The sequence below is a fragment of the Rhinolophus sinicus genome, linkage group LG04 (genome assembly GCF_036562045.2).
Source record: "Rhinolophus sinicus isolate RSC01 linkage group LG04, ASM3656204v1, whole genome shotgun sequence".
NCBI classification, from domain to species: Eukaryota; Metazoa; Chordata; class Mammalia; order Chiroptera; family Rhinolophidae; genus Rhinolophus; species Rhinolophus sinicus.
In genome coordinates this window covers 183,347,961-183,360,553 of record NC_133754.1, presented here as the reverse complement: position 1 = coordinate 183,360,553, position 12,593 = coordinate 183,347,961, and the positions used below count along the sequence as shown (strand labels likewise).

At 53.4% G+C, this 12,593-nt stretch overlaps 1 long non-coding RNA gene across 1 annotated transcript in view; it reads right to left on the bottom strand.

Moving 5' to 3' along the window:
- LOC109445926 (uncharacterized) overlaps positions 1-9,654 on the bottom strand; it is a 107,537-nt gene extending 97,883 nt beyond the window's left edge. The window contains exons 1-2 of the long non-coding RNA XR_012495971.1: positions 5,743-9,654; positions 2,161-5,468 (exon numbers count right to left, since the gene is read on the bottom strand). This is a non-coding gene — a long non-coding RNA (uncharacterized LOC109445926). The remainder of the gene's footprint in view (positions 1-2,160; positions 5,469-5,742) is intronic.
- Between the last annotated feature and the right edge of the window lie 2,939 nt (positions 9,655-12,593).

The following is a 12,593-nucleotide window of genomic DNA, read 5'->3' as shown; positions in this document are numbered from 1 at the left end:
GAGTGTTTCAGGGGGAGGATGCAGCAAGCGTGAGGCTTTCGACAGAAGAGAGAGATTGGAACATTCCAACCTGTGTGTCTGGAGGAGAGGGGGTGAGGGGTGGAGAGCCCCCAGGTGGGAGAGTTTGGTCTGTGCCAGGCTGCAGAAGGCTTTGGGGCCACTCCTGGGCTTGGACTATCTTCTAAGGGCAGTGAGGAGCCATGGGAGGATTTTACCTGGGGAATGACCAGGTCAAGTCCAGCTCTAGGCATTGAGATTTACTCGAATGAAAAACAGAACCTTAATGGAAAGAGGGAACCAGCACATTTTCACGTACAAACCAATATATTTTAAGACCAGAACACCTGAACCACGCCAAAGTGCCACCAACAGGAGACATTTCGAATGGCAGCCTGGCACCTGCACCTGGCACCAGGTTCTGCTGGGGTGGGGGGTGCGTGGCGCTCTGAGCCCTGCCCTCCCCAGGCCAGCTGGAGGCAGCAGGCTCAGGTTGGCCCCTCCTCCCAGAATGGGGCCCTCCCCTCCCACACCCTAGACACCACTCTACAGACAGCTGGAGCTCAATAAATGCAGCAATTAGTGTTGAAGTTGGGAGGAGCTGAGCAATCATCCAGGCCCACAGCCTCCTCACTGCACAGGTGAAACTGGGACCCAGAGGCGGCAGCGGCTGGTCCAGGTTTCCGCTGGAAGTGGGGGTGGCAGCACTGGACGGGCCCCTGTGCATATGCCTCTGGCACAGGGGGCCCAAGAGGCATGTTTCCCAGATGCCCATAGCACGTGTCCAGAGAGGAGGGTAGCGTGCCAAGGTTACGGCCTCCCCAACCAAAGCCCCCTTCCTTTCCCCATCTCTCATAGCCTCAGGTCACTTCAGGAGGCAGAGGCCCAAAGAAATAGAGATTCAAGTCCAGACAACTAAGAACCATTTGGAAATGGGCAGTCACTAAACCCAGCTGGGGGAGGGAGTCAACACCTCTGCTCCCTTAGGGCTTGAAGGAATGAGCCAGGGGACATAGTAAGTCGGTGGGAAACTTTTAGACGGTATGGTTTTTGCTATGGATACGTTTCCCTTTCTTCTCCTCCTCCTCCTTTTCCTTCTTCTAGTTTTCTTCATGAAGTATCACTCAGAACACCAACATACCAAAGAGATGAAATGTAGCTGCCCAGACTGGACAGGAAGGGGTGTGTTAGATCCGCCCCCTTCACACTCTGTGGGTTCTGTGTCCACCTGGCCAGCCCCAGACTCCTCAGAACAGACTGAGGGCCAGCAAGAAGCCCAGCCCGGGGCCGGGGAAACTGAGGCCCAGGGAGGGGGAGGCACTTGCCCAGAGTCACACAGCCCTGAGGGATGTAGGCAGGTGCTCCTAGGCCAGCCCCACCCAAAGACCATTTCTGTCAGCCCAGGCCCAGGCTATAGGATCAGGCGCCAGCACCTGCCTTCTGTTTTCCCAGCTTTTCTATGCCTGGTCTGTTTGTTAGGACAGCAAATTTAGCCAGAGCTCCCCAAGTCCTGCTCAGTGAGTTGGGACTTCCCAACGGAAAACACGCCCAGGACGCTCCCTGTGTTGAAATCTTGCTGGACAGGACAGGAAGGGGCTAGGCGGGCTCTGTGCCTGCACATGCCCCCAGAAAGGAGGGGCTGAGTCCCTTCCAGCCTGCTGAGGTCAGCCTCCCTGTAGGAGGCCTGAGCAGCTGCTAATGTCTATGTTGTGGCTGTGGGTCCATCCTCAGTCACAGAGCAAGACTCCTTCCAGGCAATCGTTTTTCTATAAGCATTCTTTGAACCTGGGTGCCACTACCTCGGTGACCTCCCATCAGCTTTGCCGTGGTAAAGCATTCCAGAGCCCTCAGGCAGGGATTGTCTCCCTGAATCCTCCTCACAACCAGAAGAGTTTGCCACGATCACCCCATTTTACAGACGGGAAACTGAGGACCGTGATGTCACTTGCCTGAATCACACCGCTAATGGCAGACATGGGCAGGCCTGGATACAGGTGCCTTGGGCACCCAGGGGGACACTCTCACTACGGAGGCCTCACTGCCTCCCAGCCTGGAGATGTGACCAGTTCTCATAGCGATGGGGCTCCAGGAAACCAAAAGTTCCCCTGGCTCACCCTGATGCCTCGTCTTGTTAATGTACACAAGATAAATATTTGATCTCACCTGTTTATTATTTGTATATCTTCGGCATTTATCCATCTTGTTTACTCTCCACTCTAATCTTCTCCACCTGGGTTGACGCGAGTCACTGATTTTGTCTGAATTTCCAGAACGCAGAGCAGCCTGTGTTGCTGTAGTGGTCATGACACCCCCAAAAATCTCATTTTATGCATGTTGTAGACATGAGTGGCCTAACTTGGAAATTTTGGTGGAACCTACTGCTTGGGGACAGGGATGGCACAGGTGAGCGTTCAACAAATGGGGCTGGATTATTATTCTCGCTGTTGCTCACTAGGGCTTGGCGTGCCTGATAAATACCTGATCTCCTCCTCTGCCCTTCACGTCACAGGTTAGCAGGTTCACTTCTCTAAGTTATTAACTGGCACTAAATGATACGAAACCAACGGTGTGAATGAGCCAAGTTACCTGTCCTTCTTGTACTGAAGTGATGGTTACCATGCTAGTCGGCCTACAAGACAGTCTGCAAACAATTCCTACCTCCTGGTCTTCGGGTCTCTGTAGGCTTTTCCCACAAAGAATAGGCCTGCCTTGTATGACCAATAGGACACGGAGAAAATGACCACATGTGCTGCCTAAGGCTCGGTCATTAAAGACATTGTAGCTTCAGTCTTATTCTCTTGCGTCACTCCCTCTGGGGGAAGCCAGCCACCATGTTGTGAAGAAACTCAGGCAGCCCTACAGAGAAGCCCGTAGGCCAGGAAGCGAGGCCTCCTGCCAACAGCCAGCACCGCCTTGCCAACCATGTGAGTGCACCTTCTGAGAAGTCTATCCTCCGGCTGAGTCGGGCCATGCGATGGCCATAGCCCCAGCTGACAGCTTGACTGCTACCTCAAAAGAGACCGCAAGCTAGAACCAGCCGGCTATGCCACTTCTGAATTCCTTTCCCAGAGAAACTGTGAGCTAATAAATGCTTATTGTTTGAAGCTACTACATTTGGGGTGATTTGTTATGCAGGTAACTCATTACTGATGAGGTTACTAATAGAAGAACCAGAGAGACCTTCCGGTTCTGAGGACCTTTCATTAACTGGGTTCCCAAAGTGTGTTCCTCGGAATACTGATCCCAGAAAATGCTCAGGAAAGCGAAAGTCCATCCAATGTAGGCAGAATGTGGACGTGGGTCTCTTATTCGAGATTCCCAGCGCAGAGCCCTGTGGGCCGGGAAACCCAGCACTCTCCTAATTCAACACTTCTCAGCCGTCTTCTCGGAACATCAGCATCATTGCTTCAAAGGCCTCTGGGAAAAATAGCCGACCTGTCAGAGCAGCAGGCTCCTTGAGCACATTACATGATTGTGCCCGGTATCAAAACAAAACCACTCCCAACCTGATGTTCAGAGTGCAGCCCGGGATTTTACATAAAGGCAAGATGGCCGGCCAAAAATAACCGATGGTCTGTCTATGCTTCTTGTCCACTTACGGGGCTGGTTTGCCCTGGGTCTCCTCTGGTCCCATCACTCTTACAATTGGTCAGGGTTCTAGGCCAGTGTTTGGCCTTGGACCACAGTCCATTTGGGGACCCACTTGGGATTCAGGATTTGGTTCCCAAACTCTGTGGCTCCAGCTCTCATCAGCTCCGAAGCCATGACTTGTGGGCCACACTATACCCTTGAACTCTCCACCCCTCAGAATGCAACCATGATCTTAAAACACGAACCACTGGAAAATAGCATTTGATATAGAACAATTCATTTTACAGGCAAGTTTTTAAGAGTGAATCCACCCCCTTCAGCAAGAGAAGGTTGTGCTCAGAAAACCACATTCTTTCGGCCCCTGGGGCTGCATGGGGGGTGGGAACAGAGATCTTTCTACTTGATAGGAAGCAGAGGTCTTTTTTTTGTTGTTAAAAACATCGCTTTACCCTCATGTTGCTTCATCTTTCCCGAAGTGGACATTCTGCGGCTCTCGGGCCAGTCTGGAGCCATTACTTCCAGAAAACAAGTATCCTGTCCTCTTCCCTCAGGCCAGAGGTGCTGGTGTGGACGCCTCACTACCCAGAGGCTGGCCCAGCATCGGCCTCACCTGGGAGGTCCTGCCTAGGCCTCTGCATCAGAATCTACATTTAAACAAGATCCCCACATGATTTGAGGCATGTTAAAGGTGGGGAGTGCTCAGATGCACCCCAGAACTATCGTCTCAAAGTACCCTCAGCCTGCCCTCTCATGGGCTGCCATGCCTGCTCTGCTTACTCCCCTTTCAGGTTCTCTGTCCCCTCGCAGACTGCTTCTCAGAGGGGTTCTGTGTGTTCCCTATACCTTTGCATCCCCATTTTATCACAGAAATCCAGTAAGATGATCATGGCACGGCAGAGTGAGAAGTCAGGAGACCTGCACAAGAGGTAGTGACAACAGTAAAGATACCCACAACCCAGGTGGTAGGCACTGGGACCCAGAGATTCAGAGAGGGGAAGCCATCTACCCAAAGTCACACAGCAGTAAATGGCAGAGTCAGGCTGACCCCACAGCCACTGAGAGTTCCCCAGACAGGACACCCTGCTGGTGTGACCAGGACTTCCTTTCTGGGGAAATGGGAGTGGCTGCATGGGTTGTCAAAGAGATGCACCCCCATTCCAACTGGTTTAGCCAAGGGGTTCCCAGTCTGGAGTTCCCTGGGGGGCCCTCAAAGGTTGTCTGGGGGGGCTCCAGGCTATTTACAGCCTCTTGAAGTCCCTGATGGTCACTGCACCTTTACTGAGAGCCGGGCCACCACGACCTACATATACTCCTTTGCTTTGGGCAGGATTCTACCAACCCACTGTGCCTATTCAGACTCTCTGGGCTGGTGGGAGCTGAGCAGGCATCACAGTTGCCCCCGATTAACCCCAAATGAGAAAGATTATATTATTCAACAGATACAGTTTGCTTGTTGGGCAAACAAGGGCCTTGGGGCCAATAACAGCAGGAGGGACTTTTCTGGTGGGAATGTGGAGAGGAAATTCATTTAGAAACTTGAGTTACTAAAGGGAGGGCATTTGTCTCAATTATTTTTCAGCGGTGACACCCGCTTTCTTATATTTTCTTTAAAACAAAGCAAGTGCTTCCCCACCCCCACCCAGCCCCACTGGTGCTGGGGGTGCCGAGGCAGCCCCATGGGATGGCTGGGCTGAGTCGCCTGGGAGGCAAGGACGCAAGGGGCCGACTGTGCCCCCATCCCTGGTCTTCACCAGATGCTCCTCATGCCACATTCTCCATGAACCCTGACCTTGAGGACAATGTGGAGGCTCTTGCTTGCAGGTTTTCAGGGGAGCCTGGAGGAAACCAGCCATGGACACACTTGAAGTTCTTGTAGCGACCTGCAACAAGACAGGCGTGCGTCTCTCTGAGCAGCTTCTCCTCAGCTCTGCACCTCCCTTTGCACCTCGGGTGTGGCCGCGTGTGCTTGTGAGCCATGGTGGTGCCTCGGTTGCTCCTTGTAGGCAGAGTCCTCCCCTCCACTCCTCCGACCTCCACCCCAACCCTCAGGAGGTTTGAGGTCTTAGAGGGTCTGGTCAGGAGAGCTCAGAGGTCAATGGCCGGGCTCTGAAGGCCGATGCATGCAGGGGGCTTGCAATCAACTGACAGCTTCACCTCACAGCCCCTCGCCTGAGCGCTCTTCCTCTGTCTAGAGACATCTCGTTGGTTGTGGAGACCCTGGAGCTCATAACTGAAAGGCATCCTCCCATCCAGGACCTGAAGTCACCTCTGGGCACAGGGCTTGGGGAGGTGGGGGAAGAGACAGACACAGTTTCTTCTTAAAAATGATCCTCATGTGTCTGAGTAGCAGGAGCTGGAGACCCTGGGCCAGAGGTCTCACGACCATGGACTAGAACACCACAGTGGACAAGCCAACTGTGTTTCAAATATAACCCAGGAGGAGTCCACTTTGAGGTATTAAAAAAAGGCACCATCCATCCATCAGCCACAGCAAAGGGCCTAGGTCTCTGATATCGACGCACCAACTAGGGGACTTTTTTAAAGCCAAGGTCCTGCAGGGGTCTTTCCAGCAATTCCTTATGGGATGGGTCAGTTACACAGCTTTGGGTGCCCTTTGTTTTGCCACGTTTTCACTGGTCTGTCCACGTGTCCCCTTCTCCTAAGAGACGCAGGGCAGGGACCACCTGTGGTTCATCTTTGTGACCTGACAGCTCTCCTGGTGCCCTGCAGTCAAGACCCAAAGTCGGGACGATGTCACTCCCTAGCCCATGCTGGAAGCGGACCCCAATTTGTTCATCAGCAGAACAGAGCACCCAGGTCCAAAGACAGGCCCATCAGTTTCTCACTGCGAATCCCTAACAACCCCCTCTCTGTGCCTCATTTTCCTCGCCTGGACAATAGCGGTCCCAATCACTGGCACCGCTGGGGTTGTGTAAGGACAGCCTGAGCAGGTGAGTTTTGTGCTGGACACACCTGGATGGAGTGGGGTCTCACCGTCTAGCCTTCCAGGGGCCAAACTTATGTAATGCTGGGCGCTCAGGTACTGAGCGGTGTTCAGATTTTTTTTAAAGCAAATATCTCTTAAAGTATGAGGATAAGAATCATATATTATTTGTGGAAAATGGGATTTTTTAAAAGAGGAAGCTTGACCTCTTTCTCCCCACCTCCTACCAGGCATCAGGACGGTTACTTTCCCTACATGTTACCATTTTACAGATGAGGGAGCCAAGGCTCAAAGAGGTCAAATGAGGTTCCCAAGGTCACAGAGTGGTAGAGTCAAGCTGTTAACCATCAGTGTCTTGGCTCCATAACCCCAGCCTCTCTAAGACATTTGCTTAACTCCCCAGCACCAGGCGACCCATCACAGAGATCAGTGATCAACTGCACTTAACCGAATCAGAAATCACATGGTAAAGTATATTCACTTCAAAGACTTCTCTGAATGGGAACCAATGTGACAAGGAAGGAAAACTGGAATCAGGTCACACAAAACAGCCAGGTAACTCCAGAAGAGTGCAACTGTCCCAAGACTGTACCAACTCGGGCCAACTTTCATCCAAGTCCACAAGCCAGGATAAGGTGGGGAGGAGGAAGATTCAGTTGGTTCCTGGGTTTTAGTACGGGCCTGAGAACGGTGGGTGGGGGTGTGAGTAAGGGGATTCATGCTCTGTGGCTTTCTTGAGGCGTGCATCTCAGAGAGGGTCTCTCAAAAAGCCACGTGAGGTAGTGATTAGAATCTGGGCTCTAGAGCCACAGAAACCTGGGGTTCGCTCTTGGCAAGATGTGTGACCTCTCTGACCCTCAGTCTCTTTATCTGAAGTGTGTCCAGCAAAGCTTTACTGTCCAGCTGCTCTTTGTGGACCTGGTGCTGGGTGCTGGGGAGTCAGCAATGAATTGGAGAGACCAGACTGGGACCTTCACCAAGCTCACTGTTTAACAGGAGACAGTGAATGTAGAGACTAACAGATTCGGATACCAGCTCTATAGAAATAACACAGGGATGAGAATAATCTCTATTTCAGGCTGGTGGTGAGGGCTCAGAGTGTGCATCCAAGTCAAGACTGAGCCCAGCATTGAGCACATGGTGAGCGCTCAGTCCAGGAAAATAGCTTTCGTTCCTTCTGTTACCACTGTAACCTGAATAAAACTGGGCTGCTGAGGGGCCCAGTCTCATAATCACGTCACATGCAAAAGAAACACCAGTCTGACATCCGCAAATCACTGGAAAGCAGTTTAAATCTTCCTGGTCTCTCAAAAAGACACCAAATGGGACCTCCTTTGCACACCACACACAAAACCATTTTCAAGACTCTGTGACAGTCTATCTGCCCGAAGGTCTCGCGGTAACAGCGCTAGAAACAACTCCTTTCTTGGCACCTATCTTTTATCCTTCTCAGAGAGGGAGGGGCTGCTGGGCCTGGCCTCACTAGACATGGGACTGGCTGTATCCAGGCTCTGCCATGTTGGTTACCCACTCTGTGCCTCAGTTTCCTCATCTGCAAAATGTGGATAACAACAACACAGTTTTCAATGAGTTATCGTGTGGCAGCTCCCCACAATAACTTTCTAGGTCTTAGCACCCAGCGGCAGCTCCCCCCACCGCCCCACCGAGCACAGGGAAAGGGCCAGGACTGATAGCAAAGCTCTGACACTTTCTGAGGAGGGAGCAGCAAGGGCTGGGACTGTGGCATTAAGGTGGCATTCTCCCTCTTCCACAAGAGGCACATCCGGGCAACTTCCCCTGAGTGTCACCTGCTCAGAGGATAGGGCCAGGTATTCCCCAGGAACTTGGGGCCTGCTGAAGCACTGGGGAAAGATGGTTCCCTAACAACTGAGGCCGCGTGGGCAGCGTGGCTCTGCTTCCTTCTGGCTTCTAGGGCCATAGGACCCATATTAGGCATTTGAATGTCTCACTTCCTGAGGGAATTGGGGCCAGGCCCTTGCCAGGTGTGTGGTTTCTGCTCTCACAGGGCTTACAGTCCTGTGTGAGGCAGATAAGCAGGGTCTGATTATGAGGTGAGACACCAGGGGGCGGTGGGAGAGAAGCTGCTGGGGTGTCTGGGAGGGCTTCCCAGAGGAAGAGGCACTGAAGGGAAGGGCTGGAGTGAGAGGAAGGTAAGGCATTCCAAGCAGAGGCCACAGCCTGGGCAAAGGCCTGGAAGGGAGAAAGGTGGGTTCAAGGAGCTAGGAGAAGTTTTCTTCCACCTCCCCCAATAGGCGCAGTTTACCAAGCATTGTCACCTACACCATCTCACTTGGCACCCTCCCCTTCCCACTTTCCACCTCCACCCCTACCCCTTGTGTCAGAGAGCAGGAGCTCTTACTCCCAATTCACAGATGGGGAGACCAGTTCAAAGAGAAAGCCAAGGACAATTCCTGGCTAGGACTCTGGCCCACATCTCCTAACTCCTGGCTCAGGTAAGACTCAAGATGCAACGCTGGGCCGAATGCACCCCTAGCATCAGCCAAATAAATGGTCAGGCGGACCTATTATCTCCCCCATTTTACAGATGAAGAAACTGAGGTTTAGTGAGACCACAACATCCCTCCAGGCCTGCTTTTTTTTTCTATCCCTGGGGACCTAGGACAAGTCGGAGGTGCCAAGATGCCTTCCCCAGGTAGAGCAGGAAAAGGCCAGGACCTGGGTGATTCCCAGCGAAGGAGGACGGAGAGCCGGGATGGGTTGGAAAACGGACACCAGGCAGGGGAAAGCAGAGGAATGTGGGTGGGGATGGGGGTGGGCCTTTCCAGGAGGCCAGTGGGCAGGGAACAGCACCCTAGGCTGCCCTTTCACTCACTCTCGAGACCCCGACTTCCCGGAAGACACCACCCCCCACCTGGGCGGGCAGACGGACCACCGCCTCCTGGCCGCCCAATCAGACGCACTCCCAGTCTGATGGGGGAGGCAGTCAGGGCGGAGGGCTCCCAGGGCCTTACCGGAGGAGCCCCCCCGGACCTGCCCCGGACTCGGCGGCCCACCGCCCACCGCCCACCCCCCAGCCTCATTAGCACCGACGCCTGTCGTCCTCCCCTCGGCTTCCGGTGGCTCCAGAATTTAAAGGTTAAATCCTAACCTCGTCTCAGCAGTTTCTCCCGGCTTTGCCTACCCAGCGCCAGTTGCTGGTAATTATATGCATCTCCGAGCAGCCAATCAGCTGTCAGACTGACAGATACTGATCTTTTCGTTTTATTTTTAGCTCTGTGCTTCCCCCTCTAGTTGCAAAAAAAAATTCTGTTTGTTCTGTGTGCTGCTGCTTGGCTCCCAGCTCTGCAGCCGGCTCTCATCTCCACCCGCCAGCCAGGCGGGAGCAAGCAGCCAGAGGGGCTGGAGCCGCCTATCCCTACAGAAAGGGGGGAACCAAACGCACGGGCTGCCCCCAGCTGCAAACCCCCAGGGCTGCGATGGGGAAGGGAGGAGACTGGGTGCTGCATGCAGAGGCGCCCTGGAGGCTAAGGGAGTGGGAGAGGAGTTGTACTTGGCCTTGAGGCCCAGCATGGAAGGAAAGCAAGTCCTCACCTGCAGGCTGGAAGCTAGGAGAGAGATACAGAGACACAGAGAGACATGCAGAGACAGACGAAGCTAGGCTGAGAACAAGAAAGAGAAGAGAGTGGAAGGAAAAATAACAAGCTCTCGTGCCCTGGAAATATTTCCCCCCCAGAACCGAACAGACAGAAGCAGGAATGGCTGACAGCACCGTGAGCACTGAGTGGGAGTCTGGACCGGCCTTTCCAGCCAGTCCTGCGGACCTCGGGCTTCCCCTCCGAGGCCTGGGTGCCTCATCTACCCTGTGAAGGGCAAGTGAAGTGCTCTCCAGGGTCCTTTTGTGGGTCATTCCAGAAGGTTCTGTGGACCTCCCTGGAGGTACCAGGAGGCTGGCAGGTGTGGGGGCCTGACAGGTGTGAGGCTCCTGTTCACGCAGAGTCTCTGGAAGGAAGGATGGAAGGAATCTGAGGCCCAGGCAAGCTCTTAGGTCACAGCGCGGCTCCCAGACATTTGAGGGATGGAAATGATTGTGAAGCTTCCTTCCGTCAGAGCACTCTACAGTTTGCAAAGCACTCCCCTCACCTCAAGGGCCTCTGTTCCTTTCCCATAATTAGCCCCAGGATGAAGTAACATAGAGATGGGGATGCCTGGTGAGGATCACCTCTGTTCTGATTGACCCTGGGGGAAAGGAAGGCAGTGTAGCCTAATGGTTTGGGCTTTGCAACACAACTGATGTGGGTTCAAGCCCCAGGGCTGTTGTTGACCAGCTCTGTGAACCTGCAAACACCCTGCGCTCTCTGGGCCCCAGCGTCCCCACTGGAAGGTGGACCCCAAAGCCACTCACCTCACAGGATTGCTCTGGGGAGTGAAGTCACACTGTACATGTGCTCCCCACAGCCCCAGCATCCACGGAGCCCAGCACACTTGTGAGCAGGTATTATTAGCGACTCCGTTTTGCGGATGGGGAAACTGAGGTTCATGTGACTCGTAATTGGCAGAGCTGTGACTAGAAACCCCCCCTTCTTGGCTTCCTTTTCTCTGACACCACAGATGGTGCACTGAGAAAAGAGGGAAAGGAGAGTGGGGAGAAAAGAATGAGGACACCGAGTGAGATGGAGAGAGGCGGCAGCACCGCGATCAATTACTTGGGCTATAAATTTCTGCTGTTTTGCAAAGTGAACACACAACCTCGGAGAAGCATCGCTCCCTGGGTCTGCTTGGGAGAAAGCAAACAGCCAAGCTTCCGATGGTGGGAACTGGAGAGGGAGAGGAGATGAGCTCCGGGTGGGGTCAGAGTGGCTGGTGGTGTGGGCAGAGGGTCTAGGAGCCATGGAAAGGAGCAAAGGAGGGGAGGGATCCAAGGGGGGTGGGATTGGGAGCTCGCCCTTCTCTTCTCCCAGAAGCTTTTCTCTCATTGCTCCGAAGGAGAAAAGCAGCCCTGGGGAGCCCTGTCCACTACAGCACGCCTGCCTGGCCAGACCCCAGCCACTGTCTTCACAGCTGTTCCCGGGGGCTGCTGGAAAGGGGCTCTTGGAGCTTCAACTCCCTCATCTGTAAAATGGGGATAATGAGGGCTTCCGTCTCCAAGACATGATGTGAGGCATTAAAAAGATGTAAATGGCTTAACCTGGGGCCTGGCATACACAGCAAGTAGTTAATACTATTGTTTCGAAGATAACTGAAGGCGAAAGGGTTTGTAAAAGGCTAACATTAGTTTGGAAGCCGGTTGAATAGTTAAAAGGGTAGGGGGTGGTCCTCCCTCTGAGGGACAGTGGTGGAAAGGGTTGCCCACAGTGGGGATATAATTGACCTCTCGATCTCCCCGTATGCAGGGGCCCAGAGCAGGGGCTGGGGTGCAATTTGTGATTGGTAAATAAGGCCAGAGTGAGGCAGCCCAGGCTCCCAGCCTCCACCTTCCCGAGCCTTGCTATAGCCCATTTAGGAAATGAACCATAGGCAGAGGCCAACTTATTCCTCAGGAATCCAAGGTGCCTCAGGAAAATGGGATTCTGGGAACAACCCTCTCAGCATTTCAGAAGCTCCCAATGTGTGCTCATTTTCTGGTGGGCAGAAGGAAATTCAGCAGTGAACCAGCCTCAGGCCCTGCCTTCAAGGAGCTATTTGTCAGGGAGGAAAACACAGACACAGCTGCCCCCAAACCCTGGTCTTTGGACCCCAGACAACAGCCAAAGTAATGGGAGGCCACCAAATGGAACAAGAGAGCCCCAGACTACAGACATAATAAAATGAGGAAAGCTGGGGTGGAGGGGCCTGAGGGCGAGGGGTAAAGCTGTAAATTGGGGTCCTGAAGAAGATGCCTTGAGTTCAGGTGGGCACCAGGCACAAAGCCAGCAGTGCACACTCTCCAACCTGGGGGATCCCAGGCTGAAGGTAGTCGGGGAGCTTGCTATTTTAAAGGAAACCCAAGATGGGTTCCTTTAGAATAAAAAGACACTTCCCTGGATGGGGAGAATAAAAATGTTACTTTAGTTAGAATGGGACAACAGCTATAACAAACAGC